Source organism: Quercus suber, unplaced genomic scaffold (assembly GCF_002906115.3).
Source record: "Quercus suber isolate HL8 unplaced genomic scaffold, Cork oak 2.0 scaffold_51, whole genome shotgun sequence".
NCBI classification, from domain to species: domain Eukaryota; kingdom Viridiplantae; phylum Streptophyta; class Magnoliopsida; order Fagales; family Fagaceae; genus Quercus; species Quercus suber.
The window spans coordinates 2,033,905-2,052,145 of record NW_027069516.1 but is presented as its reverse complement, the minus strand read 5'-3'; the positions used below and the strand labels follow the sequence as shown (position 1 = coordinate 2,052,145).

The 18,241-nt window shown below is 35.4% G+C and overlaps 1 long non-coding RNA gene across 1 annotated transcript; it reads left to right on the top strand.

Annotated features, from left to right (window-relative positions):
* Positions 1 to 291: 291 nt before the first annotated feature.
* Positions 292 to 17,721, top strand: LOC136066901 (uncharacterized). Its single transcript, XR_010628433.1, has 4 exons — positions 292 to 467; positions 3,698 to 3,778; positions 4,848 to 4,966; positions 17,647 to 17,721. It is a non-coding gene; the product is annotated as an uncharacterized LOC136066901 (long non-coding RNA).
* Positions 17,722 to 18,241: the final 520 nt, after the last annotated feature.

The window sequence follows — 18,241 nt, the reverse complement described above, 5'->3', positions numbered from 1 at the left end:
AAAAAAAAAAAATCTACAAATATTGAACACTAATACCATTACTACTTTAGCTCTAAAAAAAAAAAAATACCATTACTACTAGACATCATTTGAAACTAAAAAAAAATTGAATTATTTATTTTATTGTAACGGATGAAGTATTTCAAAAAAAAAAAAAAATCAAAAAACAATTAATGATAAAAAAAAGTCCAAACAGTGCCTAAGCCCTACTTGTGTCTCTGCTTACATCACGTGCCACGTTTGCACCTCTTATTTCTCAAAATTAATTTTCCTGAACACTTTCGATTCAATATATATTTTTTCCACTTTCAAAAACAAAAGCAAAAACCAAAAGAAAAGTAATTGGGTCTTCGTCTCTTCTCTAGGGTTTTTGGTTCGAACAAATCTGTGTATTCAAATTCAAACTCAAAGTTGGTGGAGCTCAAAGCTGAGCTTTTCAATTCATCTCTCTCGCATCTCTTTCAGTGGTATAACTCTCTCTAAATTTCTTTAATTATTTATTCGCTTTTCGTTTTCTCACTAAAAAAACCTTATTTTTTTTTTTTAGTTTCAAAGCCCTAATAAGCTAAAGCCTCTGTTTTTATTTATCGTGGGAAATTCAAATTTACGAAAAAGATATGAATTTGAACAAGTTGTTTCAGGCGGAGTTGGTTGAGTTATTTTTCTTTTTCTAAAATTACTTCCTTTTAGTTTAGATAATTAAGAAATTACAATTATAGTTCAATTTTTAAAATTTTTTTCCTAATTTTTTTTGAAATTTTATAAGAAAAAATGTTTTATGCTGCTGTGGTTCATTGAAAAAAACTGTATTTCATTATTAATTATTAATCATAATAATCACTATGTTTTAGTCGTTTATTTATTTATTTATTTACCATATATTATTGTTATTATTATTAGTGTTGGATTTGGTGGTCTCATTATTTGATTTGTCAAGAACAGTTCTCATTAAATAGCTAAAACCAGAAGAAGAGAATTTAAAGTACAGGTTAAAAGAATAGTGATCATGGGGAAATGGGTATCTTTTAAAATTTAAGTACAAGTATAATTACATTGCAATAATTAGACAAAATAGAAACCCTCTTTCTGAGTACATGCAAAAGGGCTTGTAATTTATATTTAACTTTCAATGTCAGGTTTCTATGAGAATTGATACTATTAGTATAACCAAATAATAATAATAATAATAATAATAATCTATATTGTTTTTATTTTATTATAATGAGTGTTGGATTTGGTAGTGTTATTATTTGATTTGTCAAAGAAGTCTGCATTAAATAGTTAAAACCAAAAAATTGAATTTAAATTACAGGTTAAAATTGACTTGTCAAAAATAAAATAAAATTATAGGTTAAAATTAGGAAATTGAGAGAGAGAAAAAGAAAGAAAGAAAAAGAAAGAGATAATGGGGAAGTGGTTATCTTTTAAAATCTAACCATCTATAACTACAAGTATGATGACGGTTGCAATAATTAGAAAATAGAGACTCTCTTTCTGAGTACATACAAAAAGGCTTGTAATTTATATTTAAGTTTCAAATGTTGGGTTTCTATGGGAAATGCAGTGAAGTTTTTTGATTTGAGTTGAAATACAAAGTTACTGGCATTCTGTCTTTTTCAATGCGAAAAAGAACTTGAATTGCGCTTGGTTTGTTGTAGTTTGCATGTCGATAATGTTTACACGTTTGAGATGATGGATGTGTGAGAACATTGTTTTTCCGTCTCAATGCCTCTGCCTTCATTCTCTCCTCAAGCTAGTACTTCATAACATGTAATGATTTGTATTAGAACAATTGTCAATCACGAATATTGAAAGCACCCACCTTTTTCTCCTGTCTTGCATCAAGATAACTACTTCTTTCTCTGTTTCTCCTCAATTAGTTTGAAACCAAGTTTTTATATGCTCATATTACTTTGAGTTCTCTTGTTTGATATTTGCAACCGTTTCAACCCCCTACTTCTGGTGTCTGCATTCCTCGAGAGTTGAGACGTTCCTTCCCCAACCTCCCTCTCCCCTTAATTTTTAGAGTTAGACGCAGTCTAGAGTTAATTATGGTTATGGAGTCTGTCTTATCAAAAAAAAAAAAAAAATTATGGTTAAGGAGTCTTGTTGCTCAAGTTTAATAATGCTAAAATATGGGGTGGAGCGGGGTGGCTAGGTAACGAAGCTGGTGTGTAGCACTTATGGTTGTAGTCTGTGGAAGGTATTTGGGTAGGGTGGGACTGTTTTGCCAATAACATATACTTCAAGGTGGGGGCTGGAGATAGGGTTTTCTTTTGGCATTATAGTTGGTTTGGGGAGCAGTTTTTGAAAGAGCTGTACAATGCCTTGTATTCAATAGCAGCTGACTTAGATGCTTTTGTTTTTTCTCATTTGATATATGTGTTTGAGGTGTGGGTGAGAGACATTGCTTTGTCCAGTACAATTAATCTTTCAATGATTGGGAATTAGAGTCTATTGAGTCCTTGCTAGGACCTCTGTATTCTTTATGCCAAGAATTTTACAGGCCTTGGTAGATTGAGATGGTGTGGTGTTTGCTTGGAAATGGGTTGTTTCTTGTTTAATGTTAGGTCTTATTATAGGACGTTGCGTGCCCCTAGGGTGGCCAGTTTTGTGTGGAGAGGTATTTGGTGCGTCAAGGCCCTGAAAAGGGTTGCTTTCTTTGTGTAGACAACTTCATGGTGGAAGATATTGACTAATGATAATCTAAGAAAAAGAGGAATCATTTTGGTAAATTGGTGCTGTTTGTGTAGGCAAAGGGGAGAGACAATGGATCACTTGCTACTACATTACAATTATGCTCATGCAATGTGGGGCTGTGTTTGGGTTCTTTGGGTGATGCCAAAAATAGTGATGTACCTACTGGTTGGTTGGTGAAACTGGTTTGGTAAATGGTCTTTTATTTTTTTTTTTTTTTTTTTTTTTTTTTTTGGGGAAAATTCCAGAGTTATTTCGTTTGCATGTAATTCTTGATGTATTTTTTAGGCTACCATGTGTTCTTTTATCTTTTATACCTTGTTTGATGTTAGGTCTTATTATAGGACATTGTGTGCCTCTAGGGTGGCCAGTTTTGTGTGGAGAGGTATTTGGTGCGTCAAGGCCCTGAAAAGGGTTGCTTTCTTTGTGTAGACAACTTCATGGTGGAATATCTTGACTAATGATAATCTAAGAAAAAGAGGAATCATTTTGGTAGATTGGTGCTGTTTGTGTAGGCAAAAGGGAGAGACAATGGATCACTTGCTACTACATTACAATTTTGCTCATGCAATGTGGGGCTGTGTTTGGGTTCTTTGGGTGATGCCAAAAACAGTGATGTACCTACTGGTTGGTTGGTGAAACTGGTTTGGTAAATGGTCTTTTGCTGTGTGGAATTTGGCACCCTTGTGTCTAATGTGGACTTTGTGGAGGTAGTGAAATTGTTGCATTTTTTAAGATGCGAAAGTATTGGAGATTCATTAGACTGTAATGGGTCTTAGTGTTAGTAGCACTGTTCCAGAGTTCTTTTGTTTGCATGTAATTCTTGATGTATTTTTAGGCTACCTTCTATTCTTTTATACTTGAGGTAGACACACACACACACACGGATAAGCATACACAAGAAATTTCTGTTATATTAATAGACTATTTGTAATTGCAATTTGGAATTAATTGTCTACCTCTGGGATTTCTCATAATTTGTTTTTATGCTTTTGTCAAGGTGTGGGACATTTCTGTCAGGCAGCTCAGGCTATTCAGAGGGAAGAAAAAGCTAAGACGGGTTAAGGAATGTTTTTTAGAAGTATGTTTGGACTATCATATTGAAAACACTTGTCTAATGCTTAGCTTTTTTTTCCTTTCTTAGTGTGAGTTTTGGATTAGCCCTTTAGTTTATTAGCTTATGTAAAGCTTTATGAAACCTTACTTTTTTGTAGGAACCACTGTTCTTTACCAAATTTCAGCAAATGAACAAATAAGCTTTCAATAAAAAGCTTATCCAATTGCACACTTAGTTTAAGAACATAGAATTCTGATGCAAAACACTAGTAGGAAATTTGGAAATAAAGAGTGACAACATGAACAACAGTACAAACCCTAGGCTTCACCACCTAGAATCTACCTCCAAACCATAGGCATCAGTCTCCACCTAAGGGCGTTTGGCATCACCACCAACCAAAGAGAACAAAGGAGGAGACATATTCTTAACTCATCTTAAAATTTTTATTCAAAATCATTTATCTTTCACCATTACAAAAGTACCAATTAAATAGGTATTAGGGATTATACTAAAATGGAAAATGCCTAATCAAATCCCTTAAAACCCTCAACATTAAAAACTATATTCAAAACTCAAATTCAAAAATAATTTCAAATTTAGAAACAATATGTTAAATGGATTTGGTGCTCCCTGCATCAATTTCTTTTGTTGTATGATGGAGACGGTTATCCTGAACTTGATCTGGATTATAAAATAAACTTGGTGTACACTATATGGCAAGACCTGGATTCTACATAACAACTTTGTATTTTCAGTCAATGATGATTTTCATTCTTCAATTTTAGTTGGTAAGATAGTACCTTATGCATGTACAATAAACTGATTTTTTTTATTCATATAAAAAAGGAAGTATGTGTGCTTTCAATTTGACATGGTAGGTTCTGAAACATACGTAACTCATTCTGGTTTAATTAATTAGTTTTCTAGTATTGTAAAGATTTGTACCTCTATCCATTTGGAAAGATGAGGAAATCCCTGTGGCATTTTCATAAGTTATAATTTAACCTTTTTTTGTTTCTGCCTTTATTTTTTGTTAAAGCCTTGATTACTCTGTAACTTCAGAATACTAATTTTTTCTTTTTGTAAGATATAGGGCTTCCTGCGTGGCGTGTAAAATCTTGTTAAATAGCAGGATGAGCAACGACGAATTTAATGGACAGATATTAGCTGAGAAATTATCGAAACTCAACAATTCGCAACAAAGCATTGAATGTATCCTGCAATGAAATTCTGATGTTTGTATCTGATTTATGCTCATAAAAACTTTAATGGTTGATGGCTTTTTGTTTGTTGTATGCTGTTTGGTTATAGATTCACCATATATATGGAATTCTAATTTAATTCCAAATTTGATTTGAGGAAGCGTGACCTTTTTTTGTGTGGCAGAGTTAGCAATACCACACTTTTGAAACTGTTTGCACACGTGATTATGAACTATCTTGTTTTACTCACTGGAATTGCTTGTCTCCTTGCTATCAGATGCACCTGATACATTTCCCATCTTTGTTGGGGTTTAGGGTTCAGATGAATATTGTGTTTTGGTTGTTACCTCTGAACTGGATCTATGTTTGAGCTAATTTCTGTTTTCTTTTTCTTCTAAAGCATGCTGCATTTAAATTTGTTGTGATTTCCTATTTAATATCTTGAGCATGGTTTGTTTTTGGTCTATTGGAGGCCCATAGGGTCTATGGGCTTCACTACGAGAACTAACCCTTTCATCTCTCTTAAATCCCCATTCCCTAAAGTAGGTGGATCCCATGTCTTTTAATACCCGCATTTCATGGGCATTGTTTTGGTTGAGAATATTGTAATATTATTTTAACATGCAATAATTCCTCATGTCAAGCCACTTCTTTTATTTTTATGGGAAGCATGAATTTGTCTCACAAAATGCTTGAAAATGCTCCAAGACTACTCTATGTTTATAGCTCGTGGAGATATTTCTTGACCCCTTTAGCTAACATTATGAATGGTTTTTTTACTTAACATTAGAAAAAAAAAGTTATGATCAATTAGTTATATTATTCCTGCTAGTGCTGATCATCTAATAGAGTTTCTAACTCTTAGTCCCTTCATCATTGTCATAACTTACATAAGCTTATAGTATATTTAATACTATTAGGCTTACATTTTTGATAAATTGCTGCACCTTGTTGTAGCTCATGAATATAATGTTTACAACCCGCTAGGGTTTGTTTGTCTGATTGGAAATGAAGGTGTTACAACCTGAGGAAGCACTAGACACATCTTTGCTATACCCCAAAAGGACTAGTCAAGTTACAATTGGGTTTTGAATTGCTTATAGAGCCTAGTTCGCCCAGTAAACACCTAATTTGGGACTCAACATATGCCTACCCAACACACTTATCCAATCCAATCCACATAATTTGGGGTATCTCAATTTTCCCCACTTAAATTCCTGATGACTTTGTCAGGTCCTATGTTGTGTTGTAGAGCCTCATGCTACTAGGAATTACTAGGTTGGGTCTGATACCATTTGTTACGATCTGAGAAAGTGCAAGCCATGTGTGACCTATACTTTGTTGTAAGATCAAGGAAATAAGTTTTATGTTTTTATTGAGCCTTTTAAAATATATATAAATTGACACAATATCTTTTGTTTCTATAAGATCTTTTAAAATATGCTGATTTTTAACACTACTCTTTTCTGCCATTTCTTGGCCTTTGTTGTGGGATAGAAGAACTATAGCGAAAGTGGAGGAAGTGGTGGGAACTTCTTCGTTTCCTGCAAATTCAAAGACGTGTCTTATGGTTTTGAATGAGTGCTCACAGGGGTGTGTGGGCTGATTAATGATAGTATTAGGACATTGCTCTGGGAGGAGTTATCGGGGATGATCGGCTGGTGGGAATTGCCGTGGTGGGAGGCGATTTTAATGTGGTACGATATCCTGAATAAAGTTTGGGAGCGGAGAACATGACCATACTAAGCTAGAATTTTTGGGCTTCATTTATGCTAATGGTTTGTTGGATGATCAAATGGAGGGAGGTATTTTTCACATGGTCTAACAATCTATCATGATCCAAGATAGATTTTTGTTCACTCCGTCTATGGAGGAGCATTACTCCTAGATAGTGCAAAGATGCCTCCTGAGATTGTTATCAACCACTTTTCCATTCTTTGGAGTGTGGGTTTATGCGAAGGGGATTAAGCCCATTTAGGTTTGAAAATGTGGTTAAAAGCTAATGGGTTCATTGAAAGGGTGAGGTCGTGGTGGGATTCTTATTAATTCCTCAGTTCGCCTAGCTTTTTATGTTCACCAAAAGCTAAAAGCATTCAAGGGGTGACGTAGTACAAGGGGGAACAACAAAATCTGGAGCAAATTCTTCATATTCGGTTGTTGTTACTTAGTTTTCAGGCGGTAACAGGATTGAAGGTCAATGTGCATGAGAGTGAAATGGTTCCAATAGGGGAGGTTGCTGATGTGCATGCCCTGGCTGAAATCTTGGGCTGCAGAGTTGGAACTTTGCCTATGTTGTATCTTGGCATGCTGTTGGGGGCTTCACATAATTCCCCTTTAATTTGGAATCCAATTTTGGAAAAAATTAAGTAGAAATTAGCTGGGTGGAAGAAGCTATATTTGTCTAAGGGGGGTTGTTTGATGTTACTCAAGAGTACGCTATCTAGCCTTTTGACTTACTTTCTATCGCTATTCACAATTCCTACTCGTGTTGCTAATAAAATTGAAAAGATGAAAAGGGATTTTCTATAGGGTGATAGCAAGATTCATCTAGTAGGTTGGGATAAAGTTTGTGCGCCTATAGCCAATGGTGGTTTGGGGATAAGGAAACTTACTACCTTCAATAAGGCCTTATTGGGGAAATGGTTGTGGCAGTTTGGGAAGGAAGAGGATTGGTTATGGAGGAGAGTGGTAGCTTCAAAATATGGGGAAGAATGGGGGGATGGACCTCTAAGCTGGGTAGGGGAGTTCATGGGTGTGGTTTGTGGAGTGGTATTCGCATGGGTTGGGAGGATTTCTGCAAAAACTGTCACTTTGTTGTTGGGTTGGGAAATATAGTGAGGTTTTGGCAGGATGGGTGGTATGGGGATCAACTTTTTCAATTAGCATTTCCAAGGTTGTTTGGTATCACCATTGATAAGGAGGTTTTTGTAGAAGCTTCTTTGCCAAGGCAGGGGGTGGAGGAGAGAAGAAGTTGGGATCTTCGTTTTATTAGAGATTTTAATGATTGGGAGATGGATGGAGGGCTGCATGTGCTTCGTATTTTGGGAGCTAATACTCCTCCAATGGATGTTGGAGACCGGATGAGATTGAAATTGAAGCCTAATGAGGTTTTTGACATCCGGTTGTATTATAACAAATTAAGGGATTCTCCCTCAACTGTCTTTCCTTGGAAAGCTATTTGGAGAGCAAAGGCCCCTAGGCAAGTTTCTTTTTTGTTTGGTGTGTAGCTTGGCATAAGATCCTTACGGGAGATAACTTGAGATTGAGGAGATTGGATTTTGTGGATTGGTGCATTATGTGCAGTCATTGTGGAGAGACGGTAGACCACTTACTTCTTTATTGTGAAATGGCGTATCGGTTATGGAGCTTTGTTTTTATAACTTTTGGCTTGTCTTGGGTTATACCTAGATCGATTCTAGACTTGCTTTTTGGTTGGTGGAATTGGCTGGGGAAGCATTCGTCTCAGATTTGGAACTTAGTCCTGTTGTGCATCCTATGGTGTATTTGGAAGGAACGGAATCGGAGGACTTTTGAGGATTTGGATAGCTTTGGTGATCAGATGCTTGCTTTTTTTAGTGGAACTTTTTTTGATTGGTCTCGGGCTTTGGGACTCACGTTTAGTGATTCCCTCCCTTCTTTTCTTTACTCCTTTTCTCTTTTGTAATTATTCTGTTGTTTGGTTTTCTATTGTGTTTTTTCTTTGTTTTCTTCTTCTTGTACTTACTGGGTTTGCTCTATGTTCTTCATGCATAGAGTAGACTTTTGTATATATATCATTCTTACTTATCAAAAGAAAAAAAAATCTGAGTTAGAACACCAGGGGCTGATCTGATATAGCTTGGGTTTTGAAGAATTAGGGTTAGGTTTTGGTGGGGAATAGGCTAGAAAATAATAGGGATTATAGGGTTTCCAAAGGGGACAAGGATTAGTAGGGTTTGGGAATGAAAACAAAGGTGAAAATTAAGATTTGGGTTGCTGTGAACGGTGATGTGAATAGTAACTGTGAATAGTAAAATTAAAGAAAATATATAAATTCTACGCATCACACGTAGACTTCCTAAGCATCACACCTAGGGTTCCTTGGCATCACACCTCAGAGAAAGTTGCATCACACAAACAATAAAGAAAGCTTCATAGCTATTAAATTTTGAAAACATTCACCATCTCAATAGAAAGCATTACAACTCTTTAAATTGAAGTCTAATACCTATTCCTATTTGAACTACGATTTCTTAATAGTTAAAACCCTAATAAAACATGGATTTGGACACCTTAGGCTTTTACTACCAAGCCCAACTAAATAACCAAACTTAAATAAAACCCAAAAGAAGATCTGATGGACTGTTAGCACAACTCATTCCAAAATATTATGAAATTTCAAAATTGCCCTTGATGCATAAAATCAAATAAAATATAATAAATCTGTCTTCCCATTGCCTCCTGCATCAAGGGGGATTTGAGGTAGAGGAATGAAGAGGAGTTTGGCAATGTGACTAGAGCTCTTGCAGATGAGGAGAGGGTGCCACGAGAACAGGTTACTTCAGAACTTGAAATGGCCATGTTGTTGGAGGAAATAAGCTTGAGGCAAAAGTCTTGCTCTTGCATGCTTTGGCTTAAAGGAGTGGACAAGAATGCAAAGTTCTTTTAGAGTCTGGCAAACTCACATCATCGAAGCAATACTATAGTTCGGTTATATGTGCATGGGGAGGAGATCACAAATCAGACAGACAAAAGCATATAATAGCTTTCTATTAGCAATTATTCACCAAAGATGGAGTTTGGCGCCCTTGTTGGATGAATTGCCTTTCTTTGATATTGAGGGAGAGAAGGTTGGTTGGTTGGACATATGCTTCATTGAGGATGAGGTTTTTGATGAGGTAAAAAACACGAGTGATGATAAAGCCCTAAGACTAGATGATTTCTTAATGGCCTTCTTCCAAGCTTGATGGAGCATTTTAAAGGACTTTACAAAGGTATTTTGCTATTTCCATGAATATTGTACATTGGAGAAAGCATCAATGCCACATTTATTACTCTCATTCCAAGAAAACCTAGGGCCTTAGAGATTTAAGGATTCTCGAGATATCTACAAGGTCTTAGCCAAGTTATTAGCAAATAGGTTGAAGATGCTGTTGGAGAAAGTGGTAACTCTCAGAACCTTTTTGTTAAAGGAAGCCAGATCTTGGATTCAGTACTTATGGTTAATGAATGTTTAGATAGTAGATTGAAATCTAGTTTGTTGGGGGGGGGGGTGGTTGTGTAAGTTGAGTTTGGAGAAAGATTGCAATCACATGCATTGGAGTTTTCTTATTTAAATGTTAAGATGATTGCCTTCCACCAAAAAAGCAATAGTTTGCAGGTTCAATTTCGGTAATCAACCTCCAAAAAAAAAAGAAAGGGGTATGACTGCCTACCATGACCTCTATAGACTTTGCAAAAGTGGGAATTTTGTGCATTGGGTATGACGTTTTTTTTATATGTTAAGATAATGTGGGTTTAATCCTTGGGGGAGGAAGTGGATTTATGCATGCATCTCCATTGTTTGGTTTTAAGTTTTGATGAATGGTAGTCCAAGTGGTTTCTTTCAAATCTCTAGGGATTGAGATGGGTATTTGTTGTCCCCGTTGTTGTTTATCATCGTGATGGAGGCCTTGAGTAGGTTGTTAGAGAGGGCTGTTGGAGGGGCTTGTTGGGGTTTACAATTGGGCATTATGCAATTACGTTATCTAATCTACTTTTTGTAGATGATGTGCTGAATTTTTGTGCAGCCAACTCAGAATCTTAAGATTAACTTGGGAAATCCAAGATAGTTTTGGTAGGTGATGTGTTAAATGTAGAAACATTGGTGGGTATTTTGGGCTGTAAGGTATCTAAGCTTCCGATGACTTATTTTGGTCTTCCTTTAGGGCCAGCCTTCAAAGAGAAAATTTTGTGGAATTCAGTGATAGAGAAAGAGAACTATGGAATTCAGTGATAGAGAAAATGGAATGACAACTGGCTGGTTGGAAGAGCATGTGCCTCTCCAAGGGAGACCAAATGACGCTTATAAAGAGCAACTTATCCAACCCTTCAACCTGTTATTTATCCTCGTTTCCCATTCCCATGGGGGTTGCTAATTGTCTGGAGAAGCTACAAAGGGATTTCTTGTGGGGCATACTTAATAATGGTTAGTTGGAGATGTGTGTGAGCCTCTTCAAATTGATGGTTTGGGGATTGAAAACTTTGTCTTGTTCAATCCGGCACTGTTGGGGAAGTAGCTTTGGAGGTTTGCATTTGAGAGAGAGGCTCTTTGGAGGAGGGTGGGGCAGCTTAAATATGGAAGCTTGTGAGGAGGATGGTGCTCAAACATATCTCAAGGTCTGTATGGGGTACTTTGAAGATCATCAGGAAGGGTTGGGAGGGTTTTCACTGGTTTACAAGCTTCAAGGTAGGTGATGGCTCATTGATTAGTTTTGTCATGACTTGTAGTGTGACGGACCACCACTGCGAAATGGGTTATGCCTTTTCTTCTTTCAATTAATGAAATATTAACGTATTCCAAAAAAAAAAGGAAATCTGAAGTGATATTTAAATGCCAAGTGAAAGGTGTCACGAAGTGTTGGAAAAATTTAATAAAATGATATTTTAGGTGATAATAGCATTAGTTTTTACCATAGACGTCTAAATTCTTTGGAAGTTATGTTTGATTTTTTTTTTCTTTTTAATAAATGGTAGAAAAAATTGTTGACAAGAAATTAAAGGTAAAGAATCAGCGACATAGAATACCTTTTTATTTTTAGAAACAAAATGAGTAGTGCTTAGGATGGATAATAAGGTGTGAAAGAAATTATCTGAGTAATTTTATTTTCTGAGAAATTGCACCACCTGACACATCTGACAGACAATTTAATCATTACGAGGAGCTGTTAGAGGTGTCAGGTGGTGCAATTTTATTTATCCTTGTATCAAGAAACATAGAGTTAGAGACCTTTGATTTGATGGATTAGATTTTGCTACTATTGGAGAGAATGAAAGATATTTGCTTGAGAGGAGATTTGAGAAGGAGGAACCCATGGTTGGATGTTTTCACAATGTCTTTCTTTTAACAGCGTTGGCGGGTGGTTGAAGTGGATGTTATGGCATTTTTTGAGGAGTTGCATGAGCACGTTAAGTTTGAAAAAAAATTCCCCAATACATCTTTTGTTACCTTAATTCCAAAGAAATGCCACAAATAATAAGAAATTTTAAGCTATTAGTTTGGTTGGGAGTTTATATAAGCTATTGGCAAAGGTGTTGGATAGATCATGGAAGTCAAAGGCAAGGCGCCTTTATTGGGAGGGCTTGGCGGCTTGCCTTTAGAACCTAGGCGAGCAAGGCTAGCGCCTTAAACCATAAAAAAGGCACTAAGGCGAACGCCTTGTTTTATTTTATTATTATTAGTATTATTTTTTATATTTTAAAAATGATTTATTTATTTAAGAAGCTTGTTGTAAAACCTATTGTTAGATTATTAATTTACAAAAGTTTATTGTAAAACCTATTGTTAGATTATTTAGTCTATAGAAGCTTGTTGTAGAAGCTTGTTTCCTCATGCAACATATAAAAAAAACACTATAATATTTCAATACATTCTACTCATATGATTTAAGTTCTGTATGTATAATAACTATATTTAAAATTCACCTCCCCACTCTAACCGGGCTTTAATCGGGCTAGCGCCTTTTTGTCACCTCATGCCTTGGTCGATTCAAGGCTTTGGCGCCTTAAGGTTGCACTCTTTCCTTTGACCACCTTGGGATAGATTGAAAGTGATATTTGTTTAGCTAATATTTGAGTCACAAATTGCATTTGTGGGAGTAGGAAAATTTTGGAATTGGTTCTTATTATTAATGAGTGTTTGGGTAGTAGAGTGAAAAGGCATATCCCATGTGTAATTTGAAATTTGGACTTTGAGAAAGCTTATGACCATATGAACTAGGAGACTGTACTTTATCCAAAGGAAAGATTGGATTTGAATGTGTATCTCTATGGCTTACTTCTCAATCTTAGTGAATGGTTCCCCTTCTGGTTAATTTAGTTGTTCAAGAGGACTGAGACAAGGTGATCTATGTTCACATTGCCGTATAAATTGGTAATGGAGGTAATATTGAGTAGGTTGCTGAGGAGAGAGGCTTCAGTAGGGGTTTTACGGTGGGCTCTTGTGCATGAAATGGGTTGTGTATCTCTCATATCTTGTTTGCCGATGATACAATATTATTTAGCAAAGCAATGTTGAATAAGTTCTTTATATTAGAATGATGCTGACTTGTTTTGAAGCTGTGACAACACTAAAAGTAAATATGAGTAAGAGTGAAATGATTCTAGTCGGAGTGGTTGGTATTGGTAACATGACAGAGCTCGCAATCCTCTGCTGTAAGATTGGGTGTTTTCTATGACCTATCTTGGTATGCCATTTGGGGGCATTTGTGGCAAACAAAATTGAGAGATTACGAAGGAATTTTTTGGGTGTTATGGTTGATGAGTTCAAATATTGCTAAGTGTGACCTGGGTGTTACGAACTAGGAAGCACAAACATGGATACAGGTACAAGTATGACACAATGACGAGTAATTTTTGAAAAATTATAACATGAAATGGCTAGTACGACATTAGTATGACATGGATATGACATGGGTGTGACACCCTAAATGAAGTGTCCGTGCTTCCTAGGTTATGAATATAGGAACCTTTAACCAAGTTCTATTGGGAAAATGATTGGCACTTTGGGATGGAAGGTACACATTATAGAGGAGTGTAGTAGTGGCAAAGTATGATAAGGAATGGCGGGGATTGAGATCGAAATCTGTTCAAGGGACTCATGGTTGGGGCTTATGGAAAACATTAGGATGGGGTGGGACAAATTTTTACATTATATGCACTTCGATGTAAGAGACTATTGTTGTACTCTGTTTTGGCATGACATGTGGTGTAGGGATCTTTGAAGGAGGTATTTCCCTATCTTGAATTAGTGAGAGGTTTAAAGGGAGTGAAAACTTTGATGAACGTTCTTTTAATATGCCTTAAGGGGTCTAGTGTTGCATCTTTCCCATGAAGAGTATTTGGTGTGTTAAGGCCTGAGGGAGGGTCTCCTTTGTATGGACAGTAAGATGGAGGAATATCCTCCTCACGTGACAATCTCATTAAGAGAGACTACAGTCTACACACTAATAAGTTGGTGTTGTATGTGTTGGTGTAGTGAAGAGATGGTGGATCATCTATTGTTAAATTGCATTGTTGCATTTGATTTGTGGAATTTCACCTTTAGATCTTTTGGGATGAATGGGTGCTACTGAGAAAGGTCATTTGTCTGTTGCTTGGCTAGAAGAATTGGATTGGTAAACATTCCTCGAAAATTTGGAACATGGTTTGAACAATATACCCATTATGGTTAATGTGGATAGTGTGGGAAACAAAATCGTTGTACGTTTGAGGATATAGGAGGTTTCAGTGTAAAAGCACGCTTAAGCTCGAAGCTTGAAGCCCCAAGCTCTCAATGCTTTGCTAGGCCAAAAAAAGCTCATTTAATGAAGCGCGCTTTAGGCCCACTTTTTTGAAGCTTTTTGAAGAAGCACAAAGCACTCCTAGGTGCGCTTTTTAATTTTATTGCTAAAAAAATATACGAATCATCAGAACTAATTGCTTGATCTTGAAAGAAATGGACATGGACCTATGATTTACTATACAACCACTATCCTTAGGGTGTTGTATTATATAGACTATTTTTTTATTTATGTTTCATAAGATACGAACAAGGTTAATTTACATTTCTTGTGCTTTTATGTTTAAACTTTCTATGATTAGATTATTGTGATATTGATTATTGATAATTGTTTTCAATTTACTATTATAAAATTTTAAGAATTGAAATAACTTAGGTAAAATTTGAACTTACAAACATTATAAAATTGACTTCCCTAATAGGTAAAATATAGAAATTTTGAATTATTATTATTTTTATTATTATATGTTATGAATATTTCTATTAGAAGTTATGAGATATTATATTTGAAAACTATGTGCTTTACTTCAATTAGGTGCGTGCTTTGCGCTTTACTTCCCTAATAGGTAAAACATAGAAATTTTGAGTTTTTATTATTTTATTATTATATGTTACAAATATTCCTATTAGAAGTTATGAGATATTATATTTGAAAACTATGTGCTTTACTTCAATCAGGTGCGCGCTTTGCGCCCAGGCTCCAAGAGGCCTATGTGCTTTAAGTGCATTTGATGCTTTTACCAATACTGGGAGGTTTGGTGACTTAATTAATAGCATTGTTTTTGAGATCTTTGTTTACTAGTCTCGTGATTGGGGTTTTACTAATAGAAATTTCATCATTGAATTTATAGGGTTTAGGGTCGTTACCTCTCTGTACATAATACCTTTCTTTATAATTCTTTGGACTCCTTCTGTGTCATCATACATGTACATGAAGTAGTCTTCTTTCAATAAAATATTTCTTATCAAAAAAGAAAAAAATCATTAATGTTTTGGAGCTGGAAGTTGTATTTCATTGTGTTATCAATCAGTGTTTTAAAATCGAATTGGACTGGCTAGTTAAATTGATTTGTGAACTGGCCTCATTACTGGAAAATGGTTCAGCCTCTTAAACTGTTCTTCAGTTGAACTGGTTTGAACAGGTTGGTTCAGTGGCTGAACTGGATTTAAACTGATCAAAGAACTAGCGATATGGTGAACTTTTTATCAAATTGTAAATTAATATATATTTTTTTGCTAGATTAAAGCCTTTTTAGGTGATTCAATTCTGGATGTGAACCACCACTGGGATGGATGTGCTGGTTGGCGCAAAGGTTGTTGGTCTTTTGTTTTTTGGGCTGAATAACATGAATATCATTAACAGAAGATAGAGTAACAAAAAATCCTGAGGGGTCCAACCCATCTCACTCCTTATCGAAGACAGCCTAGCTAGCCTAATCAGGGATGGAGATGGGGTGGCTCCCTATGAAGTACAATTGGCTCCCCAAGTTTCTTGTACTTGGTTAATCCAAAATATTTATTATTTAATATGCACATCAAGTTAATAAATATGTTTGATGTGGATATAAGTTGCAAAGTTATGAGCCAAATAATTGGCCTGCCTTGGGTATAACAGAAATCCCACCCATAAATCTTGTACTTCGTTAATCCAAAATTTTATTATTTAATATGCACATCAAATTAATAAATATGTTTGATGTGGATGTTGTGGAAGGAATCAAATAGCTGCACTTATGCAGATGCAGATAAATCAATAGCTCAGTTGGAGTAATTTTTGTTTTTGAATAAATAGCAGCTGAGTTGGAATCATTGTTGATTCAAATTCTGTTTAATTGGTCTCGTGCATGGGGTCTTACAAATAGTAATTCTCTTTTAGACTTCAAATAATCACTTTACTTTTGTACCTTTTTTTTTTTTTTTTTTTTTTGTAATTATTTTAGGTTACTTTATGTTCATTATTGTGTGCATGAAGTAATCTATTCTCATAATAAATACCATTACTTGTAAAAAGAGATAAATAATATAAATTACATTATACCATTATCTTTATAGTATATATACATATACATACACACACACACACACACACATATATATATATATATATATTGTTTTAGTTAATTGTGGTAAATGTATTTTTTGATAAGTATATATGGCAAAATGTATTTCTCATCAAAACAGGTTGAACCGGCGAACAGACTCCTTTCTGGTTCACGCAGAGGCTCGGATTTTAAATATTGATATAAAATATGTAATGAGATATATCTGCAATATCTTTATTATGCCGATTAACATATTGATGACGAATTATCTTGTGATTTATTTGTTATATATTTTGGTCAAATTTATATTTATTTTAAGACATCATTTAAAATGTGTATTGTAACCATGAGTAGAATACATGTGGTAGATCCTGAGTAGTTTGGAAAAGGACTCATTCATTTGGGATTATGTCAGCTGCGTATTCATACCCATGAGTTTGTGATTTATCTACTAGTTAATGGATATCAGAATACTTGCTACTAAATTGAATGGGGCTTTGCCTGCCCATGACCTCTATCTTAATAGTAGGGGTGGCTCTTGTTCATCCACTCAAACGGACATTGTTTGTCTGCTACTCAAATACAAATCCAAGATCTCTTTTCTTAGATAGAGAGCCTGCAGAGAGCATGTTGAGAAAAAGCAGCCTTATCATTTAGTATAAGCCAGGTAATGGGTTTTGAGTCCCCTTGAGTTAATTGTTTGTCATTTTCCGCACAAAGCTACAAGCTTTCATGATATCTCCAATGTATTGTATAAGGCCCTTTTGAGTTTGAATGTGCATTTGCACACTTTTGTGTTTAACACACGTTTTTCCCTTCTTAACACTAGATATGTGTTTCTTTGAAATGACAAGAAACCTATTATCTTTTCAAGAGCCACTGTAGAGCAATTTTGGTTTGTCTTATCAAACACTAGGTTGTAGGTACCTAATGTCGTGTACACTGCAGATTTCTCTATTCAGCAATTGAATACTTTCATTGCAAATGTTCAATATTTTAAGATAAATGGTTTATAAATTGATTTGCATTGAAATGATTAGTTGTAATTTTTTCTAAAAATAGATTTTGTTTTTCCTCTTTGATACCGTAACTTGGACATCGTGGTATGTTTCCCTTTAAACATTTGATCAGCTTTGTCCCGTTGGTGTGTCACTCACCGGAAGAAGGCAAAACAAATTGTTGAAACATGGGNTTGTCCTTTAAACTTAAAAACACCTGCTTTCAAATGATGCTTTGGGCTTCATGCTGTTATGTTTGGTAGTTTGGGAGGTGAAAATGAATGTAGGAATGTCATTAGTTGTGTTCAGTGATGTATGGGTGTTGGAATTTATAATCAAAAGCATTGAACTATTCCCTGCCTGCTCTGACACCTATCCACTTCAGATAGGTGTCGGAGCAGCAGTTCAGCAGATGGTTCTTCGGCAATCTTAGAGCTTAAGTCCCAGCTATATGCTTCTGATGCACACCTAGCTATCTCAAAGAAACTTGCTTGCCTGAAAATCTGAGAAAAACTTGAAAACTGTCTTTTAGACTTTTAGTTACACTTTTCATTTATCATCAGTAGAAAGAAACTAGCTTATTCAACACATGGGGGAATATGGAGCTTCAGCTTTTGCTACGGAGTCCCTTTGAGGCTTGGAAACAACCTGTATGTGATTATTCTCCGGACACATCGCTAGCCAACTTTTGCTGTAGCTTCCGCAATACCATGAAATATGTTTGTTAA